Below are 13,551 nucleotides of genomic sequence, written 5' to 3' on the forward strand. Positions count from 1 at the left end.
ATAAACGCCAATTATTTACTTTACTGAATATTTAAATATACATACCTTTCCATTTTCTTTTTTAAAAGATTTTGTTTTTCATTTTTTGTTTGAGAATGTCAGAAAACAGCTGATAAATTTATGTTTACATACGAGAATGCCGTATCAAATAGAGCGCTCCCTAAATGAAAAATTTACATATGAGTTGCCAAATCATTTTGATAGATGAAAATTTTCATAGTGGTTACACTATGTGTACAACATTCGCAGGTAGAAAATTTGGCATCTCATACGACATTGATAGATGGTGTAAACAACCCTTTAATAAGAAAGGTTAGCCAAAGCTTTATGTCAATTTAAATTTTTTCATTCGAGTATGCCTAAAACTTCAAAACAATATAAACAAACTGTGTATGTGTGTGTGGTGTTTGAATAATATGCCAAACAATTTTAAAAACAATCGAATTCAATGATTTTTAAATTTGTTTTTAGACCATTTGTATGGAAGAAATTGGTAAGATTTGCATCGAAACAAGCAGTTTATCATATTCACAACTCGATTATGTGGAGAAAACTTAACTCTTCATTCATTTTTCGCGTTTTTTATAAAATGCTCAAAAAATGCATTGTAAACAAACCCACTTGTTGCTTTTATTTTGAAGTTTTAGGAATTCAAGAAAAACAAGGGTTCTATAGATTTTTTTCATTTAAATCTACCTCTTTACTTATACCATGAAGCTTTGTTCCTTTACGATAAAGTTTCTTCAAGTTTTACCATTTTTAACTCGGGAAGCGTTCCTTAACCCCAAAAAGTAGTAAAACTGGAAGCAATTTTTAAGAGAGTGAGAGAGCCAAAATGGCTTTCTCTTTCACTACTTTCTGCTCGTCAAATTTCGTTGTGTAAAAAGTGGAAAATCTGTCAAACTGCTGATTTGACATTTATTTGCAAAGTCGATGGTCAGACTAGCAAGGTTTCTTGAAACCAATTTCGTTAAAATTTCTTTTCAAGTTTCGTTAGTGTCCACACACGTTAACGTGAAATTTATGATTTTTTCCTGTCCTCTTTATTTTACCATTCGCGTTTGTTGTGTTTCTCATACCAATAAAAACAAAACAAACATAAATAAACTAAAAACAGCACAAAATAATTAACATTTATAATTAAATTAATATTAATACATAGTTAAATTTTCACTATTTCATTAATTTAATGTTTTTATTAAATATTTTTATGCTTGCTATGCTGTTAACGTTTGCTTGAGAAAATAAAAATGAAAGAAAATGGAAGAAAAAACCTTGCAACGAACAACAAGAAGAGGCAACACAAAAACACAGAAAACCATGTACATGGGTTTCACTACTTCATACCCCTCGCCTATAAACTTGACGTCGCCATGTTGAAATCGTGCTAGTCTGACCATCGACAAATTAAGGCAAAAGGAAAAAGGAAAACTACGCGCTTTGTCAAAGCAAAAAAAAAAGAAATAAAATAATATAATAAAAATTTAAACCAGTGAAATAAAAAAAATAAAAAACAGTGAATTTTATTTTGTTTGTTATTTTTTTAAGCAGCCATGTTTGTTTTTTGACATTGCTGCCAGATCTACTATTTTTCTTTTTTGTGCAAAACTTCTCAGTGGGAAATTGGAATGCATTACCTTTGTAATCGCTTTGTCAAAGCAAAAAAAAAAGAAATAAAATAATATAATAAAAATTTAAACCAGTGAAATAAAAAAAATAAAAAACAGTGAATTTTATTTTGTTTGTTATTTTTTTAAGCAGCCATGTTTGTTTTTTGACATTGCTGCCAGATCTACTATTTTTCTTTTTTGTGCAAAACTTCTCAGTGGGAAATTGGAATGCATTACCTTTGTAATCGAGAAAATAATGCAAATGACCAAAAATATGCACATTGATTACCTACTGCATTACCAAATCCAATGGTAATGAAATCAGTACACAAACAATTCCTAGATTACACATTAATTTCGTCTGGACTCAGGAAAATAGTGCATTATTTTCTTAGGACATGCTCCGTGTTAACAATAATGCATTCTGGAATGAAAAGGTAATGCACAAATTCGGTGATATATTTTTTCCAGAATTCATTATTGTGTTAACACGAAAACAGGGTTGTATATCATGTGTACTGTGATTTCGATGTTGATTTCGCTGAAATCACGAAATGAGATGATTTCATTTTTGCATGCGAAATCATGATAAATTTATGCTAAGTTTACATTTAAGAAATCCACTCGATTTCAACTGTCAATTCCATAGCTCAAACGTCAAATGAAATGTCATCTGGATTTCATTTGACGTTTAACCTATGGATTTGACAGTTGAAATCGGGTGGATTTCGTAAATGTAAACCAAGCACAAGCAATAGGATGATAGGAGGAATTTGCTTACTTCGTCCGCTTTTCACAGATGTTGGGTGATGACATTCCAATCTTACAAATCTCATTGGCACCCACCACAGCAAGATTTTCCACTGAGTACAAACTGTAAACGACGGAAAAGCCATATCATTGTAATGTACAACTGCCACAAGTTAATGGATAAAGGATGGAGACGCTATTGGACCTTTGTGGAACAATTTGATGCATAACTAATCCTGGATTCAGCAATTTTAGAATCAACTCCAGCAGTTGTGCATAAAAGTACACTGTGCTACACGAAGCAAAAATTCTATCGTGTTGGGGTTCGTTGGACAACGAAAATGACTTTGGTTCTTTTGGGTCACTTCGTTTTTATTTTATAACGGTAATTGTAGTGAAGAACGGAGTTTTTAAAATTGTCAAATTTTTTCACAACGTATTTCTATATACCGGTGTCTTTATATGGTGACTATTCCAAAACCTGGATCGATATGGTTCATCTGCAAAACTTATCTATTGCAAAACTTATCTATTTTTCAACCGATTTCATTAATTTTTCAAAAGCTAACTTTATTTTCTTCTTGTTAAAAACAAGTCATTTTTCTATTTGGTATCTTCTAAGCAGCCTAGAGAACGAGGAAAAGAATTTTCCCGATTTTTCATAAATTTTTTGCACTTCAACCACTATGACTTAACCATTTCCATACTTAATGGCTTGTTCGAAAGATAATATTCGCCCTGCAAAAGTAAACAATATATATGAATAGAAGTCCGTTGTGAAAAATAGAACTTATGCCCGTTTAAAGTTGAAAATCATAGTCCCAATTTACATTGGGCGAGTTTACTTGCGGCAATTGTCATTTTGTAGGAGAGAGAGGTGAGGCATATGGTAACCCTTTGCCTCTCAGCACCCTCTCTCACCCACAAACTGACAATTGCCGCAAGTATACTCGCCTAATGTAAATTGGGACTTAGAAACCCCATTTTTACTACATTTACCGAAGTGGCCCAAGGGAACCAAAGGATTGATAGAATAGAATTTTTTCATCAGAATTTTTTCATCAGAACTCTTGATTATTTTTTATTCAACTTTTGTAGCACAGTGTTATTGACCAAATGAAATAGTTGTTAAGACGATGAGTGTATATTGTTTTTGTTTGGATTTCCTACCCCATTTTTTCCACTTGATCCAAAACCTTATAGATGCATTTTTAAGGCGATCGGTTACGGTTAACTCCAACGAGGCACTGATTCGGCAACGTTAACTCCAGAAGGATATTTGTTTCCAGGTGCCCGGACATAACTCCCAAAATGATTTTGGGCGTTATGTCCGCTGCGCTTTGCGGACATAACCCCCAAAATTCGTTGGGAGTTATGTCCGTGAAGCAAAGCGGACATAACAACCAAAAAAAAAAAAAAAACGCGGACATAACTCCCAACGATATTTTTCTTAATTTATAAATTATTTCTTTGCTTAATTTTGAATTTTTTAGCGATGCAGGCGAAAATATTTGTGTAAAAAATCGCGCGATTTTTTCAAAAATATTTTCGCCTGCATCGCTTTTCGTTTTTCAGAAAGTATTTGAATGTTTTTATAAAAACTTTTTATTTTCTTAAATTGTGAAAATATTTTTGAAAACAAATCGCACGATTTTTTTTCAGAAAGTATTTGCGAATTTTAACAATAACTTTTTATTTTCCTGTAGGCAGCATTTTTTGTTTTGTTTGTTTTGAATATAGTTTGATTTGAGATGGCTACTACTTATTTTGTACCATGGTGTAAGAAAGAAGGTGATACAATAATAGCAACCTATGTCTTCATTTGCTGTCAATACATATTTTTAATCAAAAATAAATAACAAATATTTCGCTTCTATAAAAAATATCTGTGTACAACATCTTTGTTTAAGCTTCTCGAATAATATTTTAACGTTTTCTTCTAACTTTTGTGAATATTTCGCGCAAAAAAATTTGACAGCAAATGAAGACTACAACCTAATGTCAACTATTGGATCACCTTGTTAAATTCGCCTTGTTTTGTACTTAATTTTCTTAAACATTTTAAATCAATTATAAATTATTTTGTGAAATGAAAAATGTAATTTTTTAATTTTTTTCTTATACATTTGAAATAAAAATTTTATTTAAATAAAAATCACTTAAATTTTAAAAACGGACATAACTCCCATTGGGACTTATGTCCGCTAAGGGGGGTCGGACATAGCTCCCAAAAAATTTGGGAGTAGTGTCCGCAAACCAAGGCGGACATAACTCCCAAAATCGTTTTGGGAGTTATGTCACGGCACCTTGTTTCCATAATAACTTGTATATGGCCAAAGGTGCATTTTCACGAAAATTCTCTAAAAGTTGCATTTATATTCCAATCGATGAAAATTGTTGCGGCTAAAAAACGAATCGTACAAAAAATTGTAAAAATCGGATCAGATTTCACATTTTAATGTACTTTTTTTACTTTTTATTAATAAAATACAGAATAAATATTTTAAGTATGTGTATGTGTTCCATGGTACAATCATTACAAGGTAGGACAGAGCAAACATCTGATTACAATTTTTTCCTGAGGTCCTCCTATTGTGTCAAAACAGTTTGACTGGGTTGACAAACGACAAAATAAATTTATTTAAAATCATAAATAAAAATAGACATATGCACATTTTTGAAAAAAGAAATGAATTCAACATCATCGAGGGATACTTTCGTTAAGCAATTTAGCCAGATGAGTGGAAATGCTGTGCTATGTGTTGTGCTTGCAGCTTGCCGATGTCCAACTTCCGTACCATGGTACAAGAAATATTAAATTCGCCTTGGTTCGTATTTTATGTGGGTACGTATTTCGTACCTTTGCTGCTACAAGATGGTGATCCGAGTCCATGTTTTCTCCTCAGAACGAAGAATGTCTAGATGCTTACATCTTGTACTACCATTCTTTTGCCGCTGCGAAGTCTATCAGCCTCATTCCTTTCTTCTAAAGGCTCATAAAATATGTATGATCTGTTCGGGCTTGTCTTCTGTGGGTGCATGAGCACAAATAAAACTGATGCTGAAAAATTTAGCTTTTGTACGAATTATAGCAAGTCTCTTATTAATCACTGGGATGAAGCCGGATACCTAAATCTTTTACCTCCGACCAAATCCGCAACCAAACTCAGGCTTCATGTGTTGTTGTGAAGCCTTTCCAAATCCATTTTATTTCCTGTATCTGTTATGTATTTTTCAAGTACATCTGCCAGTGCGTAAACCGCACTTCTATAAATAGTCGGAATATTTCAGGTGCAGATTCGCAGTTTATGATACAAAGAACGGGGGTCTTCAACTATAGAGGGGGTTGTTTTCTGCTTCTTCATAGTAAGATGTTTTGGAGGGATGGGTTACTAGCCCAACGCAAGTTTTTAACGTTCTTATGGGTAAACATGTTAGCTCACTATCATTAAGGGGTGATAAAGGCAGCTACCCAGGTGACACCGCGGTGAGGTCAGTGTCCACTTGTGATGAAAGATGGGCCAGGACAAGTCCTGGGCTTTGCAATGATAAAGCGGGTCAGGTATCTTTCATCACCTACGTAATCCTCACCATAAGTACATGTACAGGTAAAAAAGTGGTACGTTGGGCCGGTTCGAACGTTTTATATCCTCCACCATGAAGTTTACTGAGCTAAAATTAAAATTGGGAGGTACCTTTATATGGGGGCTATACCATAACCTGGACCTACATACATATATAGCCCATTTTCAACACCAAAAGTTAAAAAGGCATACAATACATTTTCCCAAAATTGTATCCACCCCCTTCAATAGGTTCGGGCGCTAGAGAGATTTCCACCAACGGACGGATGGACATGGCTATATATGTAAGTATATGTACAAATCTTAAATGATTATTTTATGTAAGCATTTAAAAAAAAATATTTCAATTTAAATGATACAAGCTTTGACAATATTTCAAATAAACAACACCTGTTGCATTTGTCATTAGTAATTTGAAGTTATAAGCAAACTGGCTTCAGAGTTGTTTTTTTTAAATTTCGTCAACCTGCCCAACCTTCTAATAATTGAACCATGTATGTGTTCATTTCACTGGTCGGCATATTCAGAATCCATCAGTGTGAATATCTCTCGAACCTGCCTGGTACAATTGTTGATCTAGGGGTTCTCTTTTGTATCTCTGGACCTCCGTCTCCAGTTCACTAAAATACTCCCTCGCTCCGAGGGCCTATCCCTTAGGTGGTAATTTGGATGGTCTTGCCTATAACATCCAAGCAAATATTGCATCAACAGCATACTTTTGTGCCGACGCACCGGCAGGATCTTGAACTCCTCATGCAAATGGTCCACTGAAGACATGAGGAGACACCTTGTTATTGTTCTCAGTTCTGGCTGATATGTACATTGTAGCTGTTGACTTAGTGGTTATCAATGCGTTTAGCCTATCACAAATGTTATCAACGGATCCGTATATATCATCTCTCTTTGAGGAGCTCCCTGCTTCACTCTACGGGGATTGGACTCCTTGTTTCTGTATTCCACGTCTGACGATCGACCATACAAATAGGATCCAGCGTTTCGGACAGGACCGGAATGTAATAATAATAATTGTTCCACAAACATCCCAGATGGGACAAGGGAGACTTCTCTCATATCAATGAGTGCACGCCGATTCATATTGGCTCAATGATATGGGACCTACTTTTTATTGCCGAGTCCGAACGGCGTGTCCTACGACACCACTTGTAGAGAAGTTTTTTATGGCTTAAATACTCAGGAAATGTCGCCAGCATTACTGAGGGGGAATTTTGCCACCGTTGAAAATTTGATGTTGCTTGGCCTGGGATTCGAACCGCAGACCTTCTGAGTGCAAGGCGGACGTGCTAACCATTGCACCACGGTGGCCCCCGACCGGAATGTAGTATTCTCGATATCCTAGAACAGTCTAGCATGGCTGACCGTGTCAAAAGCTTTGGTCAGATGCAATGCTACCATCACTGTTCTGTAGCACGGTTTGTCCTGGTTGAGTCATCGGCTGATATATGTGAAAATGGCGTGCAGTGCTGGTGTGACATTATGCTGCTTCAGGAACCCGTGTTGATGATCTGCGACTGGATAGCACGGTGGCAGTATGATTCATCTTTGCTGGTATCCTTGGTTTCAGAAGCTGCCACGCTGCTAATTTTTTTGGGGAACTATTAGGGTGGCTGGCGATCCCGTGTCATCAAGCTGATGATGTATTTTGAGCCTCGGATAGCATCTGCAACATCAACCATTGTAAATTGTGGTGGCTCCTCCTCGGCTGGAAGAGATCGCAAACGATGTGAAATACTTCTCTTCGCCCGGTCGCTATCGGGGTGCTTGATAAATTGTCGGCAAAAATAGCCTGCGCACCTTTTCAGATCTGTCATAACCACGCCGTTAAACATGACAGATATCCGATCATCCTTCTTTCCAGGGTTTGATAGCACCTTAACCGTTGTCCACAATTTTTTGCAACCGGTTCCAATGTTGCAGCACTTCAGATGCTCTAGCCACTTTACGCTTGTGTTCACCGACCTATTGACTTCCACTTGGGTTCGTGTGGCGAAGCTCATCATGCCAGGATTTCAATTATTTTGGGAGTTCATATAATATATTTCGTATGTTCGTCCTTCTATTCTATTTTTAATCCATTGTTGTCTTAGAATTTAAACAAACATTTATGTAGTTTTCTTTTTTGGTTTGCTGTTTTGTATGTATACATAAACAAAAGTCAGCTGTCATTTGTATCCTCACAATTGTATGTATATATAAACGGTTAAGATTAACCCACTGGATCTATAAATCCCACAGGGTTAACCTTCAATAGTATAAACGCCCTATTATACCCCGTTTATATATAACCGGATTTAACAAACCGACTGGGTTTTAAATGTCAATTCCATTGCTTATATTTCAAACAAATCCTCTCAAAGAAGGTTAACCCTGCAAAAAGCTCTAATATAAACAGCATATTAGACTATGCTGGAGTGGATTTAAGTTGTCATTTTCATACAACATATGTCAAATAAAGCCGGCCTGGGCACGACCGAATTACATATTCTATGTTGGAAAATCTGTCATACGAAAGTAAAGATAAAATACTTAAATTGTATAACCTTATCTTTGATACTGGTGTAATACCTTTTTCTTGGAAATCCGCTATAATTGTTGCCATACCAAAACCCAATAAAAACAAGACCATTTTCTCCGGATACAGACCTATATCACTACTTCCATGCCTTTCTAATTTACTCGAACGCATTATTTCTAATCGGATTGCTTGGTTCTTAAAAACAAAGAAATTAATCAGCCCACATCAGGTAGCCTTCAAAGCAAAACAAGGTTGTGATGATGCTCTGCTTCATTTAGACTATTACGTCACTAAAGCACTCTCTGCAAAGAACCACACTTCAATACTTGCAATCGACATTGAAAAAGCATTTGATCGTATTGGCATACATGTCATTTTAGACTCCTTGTCGTCCTGGGGATGTGGAGCTAAAATATTAAACTACATTAAGAGCTTTTTAACTGACAGAAAATTCCGTGTTAAAACCAACAATTTCTTCTCTAAAACATTCCCACTAAAAAACGGTATACCTCAAGGATCACCCCTTTCGGTAACACTGTTCCAAATTGCTTTCAATCAAATAAGCATTATAATCAACAACCACCAAAAAATATACCACTGTCTTTATGCTGATGACGTATACATCTTAAGTCAACAAAAGGATAACACCGACTCTAACAACACGTTTTCTAAAATAATATTAGAAATTTTAAACTGGTGTAAAATTTCGGGAGCAAGAATTTCCCCATCTAAATCATCTATACTACACGTTTGCAGAAAACAGAAATGCCAACCGAATGATTTCTCAGTCAACAACATAACATTTCCATATGTAACTCAATTGAAAATTCTCGGAATAATATTTGAGAAAAATTATCGCTGGAGAACCCATTTATTAGGGCTAAAAAAGGATCTTATACCTAGATCAAATATAATTCAATACCTTGCTAACAAATCTTGCGCTCATATTAACACACTCACTTATCTTGTTAAAACGCTTGTTTTAAGCAAAATAGATTATGGCCTTTATATCTTCGTCCAAACTCTTCATTAAAATACATTAAGTCGGTTTAACATGGTTCTGTCAGATCCAGTATATACGCATACAGAACTACGCCTATTAAAACGCTTTTTATCGAATCAGGTTTACCGCCCTTAGAGGAAAGGTACCTTGAAATAAGGAACAGATTATTACCTAAAAATTTTTCCATAACCTCCTCAATAATCAGTCAAGATGTCAAAAAAGTAATTACATCGAAAAGGAAGCCCAAAGTTCCATCTATAATATATGAATGTGTTAAAAACAATGTATTAAACTTTGTGGGGAAAACAGAAAGCTATACTGAGAAATATCCTGTATGGATGTATTCCGAAGATTCCTGTGATATATCTTTATCTGCGTACAAAAAAGGTAACACACCCAATGAGATATATATAACCAATTTTAATCGTCTAATTGCACAACATACAAACTGGGACACTCTCTTTACAGATGCTTCATAAAACGACTTCATCGCAGTATACGCAGTAGTGAGTAGTGCTGGTAAAGTTCTCTCATCGAAAATACTATCAAATTATTGCTCAACGTTAACAGCGGAAGTAGCAGGTATACTCGAAGCCGTTAATGTCGCTAAAAGAACCAAAAGTAAAACGTTAATTCTATCCGATAGTTTGTCGGCGATGAAGTGCATAGGAAATATCTCTAATACAAAATGGACTGGTATCAATAAAATCAGAGATGAGCTAATATCCAGTAATAATAACATTAAACTAATATGGATTCCTGGCAATGTTGGCATAGCAGGGAACGTTTTCGCTGATACCGCTGCAAAAAATGCATGCAAAGCACCTCTTATAAAAAATTCCATAGTCGAAACCATGGTTCTACCATGGTCGAAACCCTCGATATTAAAACTCATATTTTTAATCGACTGCGTCAACTACATAAGGACAACATGAGCAACTTTTATCATAATCACTACAGTGAAATTAATCCACTTTACAATGTCGCATTATATCCCACCAACGTTGACAAAAAGAAAATCAAGGTTTACTCCCGATTACGTATGGGTCACACCATGGTAGAATAAAGTAAAGGTAGGCCACAGCTAACAGCTGATTACAATTTTTTTCTTTTTATGGCCTAATCTGTCAAAAGCAGGGTTGACATTTTGTACTGTTTTTGACATTATGCAATCATAAAGGTAGATGTATATATATCTTAAAATTGAAAACAAGGACAAAAAATGTGTATTCGCGTGGCAAAATAAAATTGTCGATTTTTTTAGCAAAACTTACGAATGAACGATTTATCAAATATTGATATTAATTTAAATTTGTTCCAAAAGTACGGGAATGTTAAAATTACAATTTTTGTAAAAATTCTGCTGACATTTATCTGCAAATCGGATGCCAGCAATCACGATGTCAGATTAGCCAAACTTGTCAAGTAGAAAAAAGTGAATGACATTTTTTCACTGTCATAAGTTTGGGAAGAACTTTTGCTATTTTTGGAACACTTTTCCAACGAGAATATTCTGGAGCCTAGCTAAAGAAATGTTTTTACACTATATGGCACTTTTAACATATAAAAAGTGAAGCTCTAAGTTCCATATGTTTTTGTAATACGGGATAGCTATGCAGGTACATCTTCCATTATTATTGTACCATGCCATTTGACGTTTTAAGCCATGGCTGCAGGGCGACATTTCTCAGTGATTTTCATACCTGGCCTACCTCCACTTTATTGTACCATGGGTCACACCATATTAACACATGGATACCTAATAAACAGGAATATTGACAACAGATGCCCAAAATGTGGCGAAATGGTCAGCATTAAACATATTCTCGTAACATGCAGATTTCTATCTCACCAACAACGAATCATTCTACAAAATCAAGGATTGGAAATGCTTAATGCCGGGCATACACTATGGGCATGCACGACAGCATTTGTAATAGTATTAGTAAATTTTGAAGTTTTTGTCAATGTATTTGGGAGTAGTTTTGGCAGGATTGAAATCATAATAGTTTTGATTTTGTAACTGAACCCCTTTCAATCCGATGAATTTTGTTTATTTTCCAAGTAACCAACAAATAATTTTTGAAAACAACAAATATTATTTGTGAGGAAATTAAAAATTTGGAAAACTTCAACACAAAATCGAGTTCTGGAGGAAAATTCATCATTTTTTGCAATATGGATTGAAGGAATGCCACACACTATTCAATCACACACGTACACAAGGGTTCATTTGGCAGTGCAGTTTGGCAGTATAGTGTATGCCCCGCATAAAAATATCATGGTAGAACAAATACAAGGTAAAGTTAATACTACAACAAATACAACTCGAACAACAACCACAAAGGAATTTGTTTTTGTTTGTAAACCTTAGTGTCAACGTAAATGTAAACAAAACAAGGAAATGTCTATAAATTATTGGAATTTAAAAAACTAATATTTTTTCACATTTGATTGAATATTTTGGAAAACATGAATGAAAACTCGTTAGATTTTCAATTTGAATGTTTCCATATCATTCCACTAAATGCATAATTTCTCGCAGAAAGTAGAATACTTGCAAAAATAATTCGGGTCGCTGGTAATTCATTGAAAAAAGAGAAGATGTTTCAATCATTTGCTTTTGAAAACAAAAAAGCACATGTTTATTAGGGCTTTATTCTTTTCAAGTTTAACAAAATACCACACATATTAACAAATATTGTACCGCCTCTATAAGCGATGTTTTAGTGTGCGGCATGTCGTTCGGACCTGGAGGAGGTTACATGTCAATGATATGAAGCCGTCTTTATGGGAAATAGTTTTTTTTTTTCTGATGAATAAATATGTTCTTCAAAAATATATATCCCTAATATACATCGAACATAGAAATAAATACATAAAATGTCGAATGGAATTTGACACTAACACTACAACCCAGTTCAGTCAGCTGGGTATTGCTGCTACCTTTTCTTGTTCTACCATGTAAAAATATCAACATCCAAAATATAAATTGTATATTTCAATATATTAAGCAAAATAATTTATTTATTTAAAAATTATACAAACACAATGTATCAGCTGATGGCCTTTGTCGCTAATGCTGTATCTTGTATATTAGTCTTATGTTTACTATAAGCCTAATTATAAATAAATAAATAAAGCCATATAATTGCTAAATCCAGCGTAGTCTAAATGACATATAAGGAGGCTCTGGCATTCCTTTATAGTTTGACATTTGGGAAACAAGCAAAGCAAGCGACGATTGATTCTGTTCTGGCCTTTAATAGGTGTGTTCGTTTACTCAATAATTTGTACAAATTTGTACAAGTGCAGTAACTTCTTGCCTGCTTACCTTGCTTACTTCTGATAAAAGAATAAAAAAGAAAAGGGCAACCCAGTTCGAAAATTCCTCGGCCTTCTTTATTCTTTTATGTTTATTATGTCAAAAATTAAGCAGGAAAGCAAGGCAATCAGGCAAGGCAGCTTATGTACTCAGGCCTTAAGGTCTGTTGCATTTTACTGTAGAGTAAACGAACAGCATCCAGTAACAATTTGCACAAATTTTGAGTAAACGAACACACATAATGCCTACGTCACACAGGCAAGTTTTTGGTTTTTGATCATGGTAGAACAAAGAAGGTAAAGTAAATACTACAACAAATACAACTCAACAACAACCACATAGAAATTTGTTTTTGTTTTTAATGTTAGAGTCACCGAAAAATGTAAACAAAATATAAATTATTGGAATTTAAAAAACTAAAAATTGATCACATTTGATTGAATATTTTGGAAAACACCCAGCAAAAAAGTTTGGAAGTAGTGCAATGCAGAGAAAACACCCAGCAAAAAAGTTTGGAAGTAGTGCAATGCAGAGTTATGATTTCAATACATCTTTCGATGCAGTCCACACGGAGTTATGAAAAATGCACTCCGCTCGATACATTTTAGAAGCACTCGCTTATAGATCCCTAGCCAAGCAAGCCATTTTTTTGATCCCTACAGTCGCAGTCTTTTTTTCTGAACACAAGAAAGAGTGTCTAAAATTATAAGAATTTGATTAAAAAATAAAGAAATACAAACTAAAGA

The 13,551-nt window shown here is 34.7% G+C and overlaps 1 protein-coding gene across 1 annotated transcript in view; it reads right to left on the reverse strand.

Moving 5' to 3' along the window:
- Positions 1-13,551, reverse strand: part of Orc6 (Origin recognition complex subunit 6) — a 213,059-nt gene that overhangs the window by 65,153 nt on the left and 134,355 nt on the right. The window lies entirely within an intron of this gene.

The sequence above is a fragment of the Musca autumnalis genome, unplaced genomic scaffold (genome assembly GCF_047663935.1).
Source record: "Musca autumnalis isolate F117 unplaced genomic scaffold, ASM4766393v1 scaffold_5, whole genome shotgun sequence".
NCBI classification, from domain to species: Eukaryota; Metazoa; Arthropoda; class Insecta; order Diptera; family Muscidae; genus Musca; species Musca autumnalis.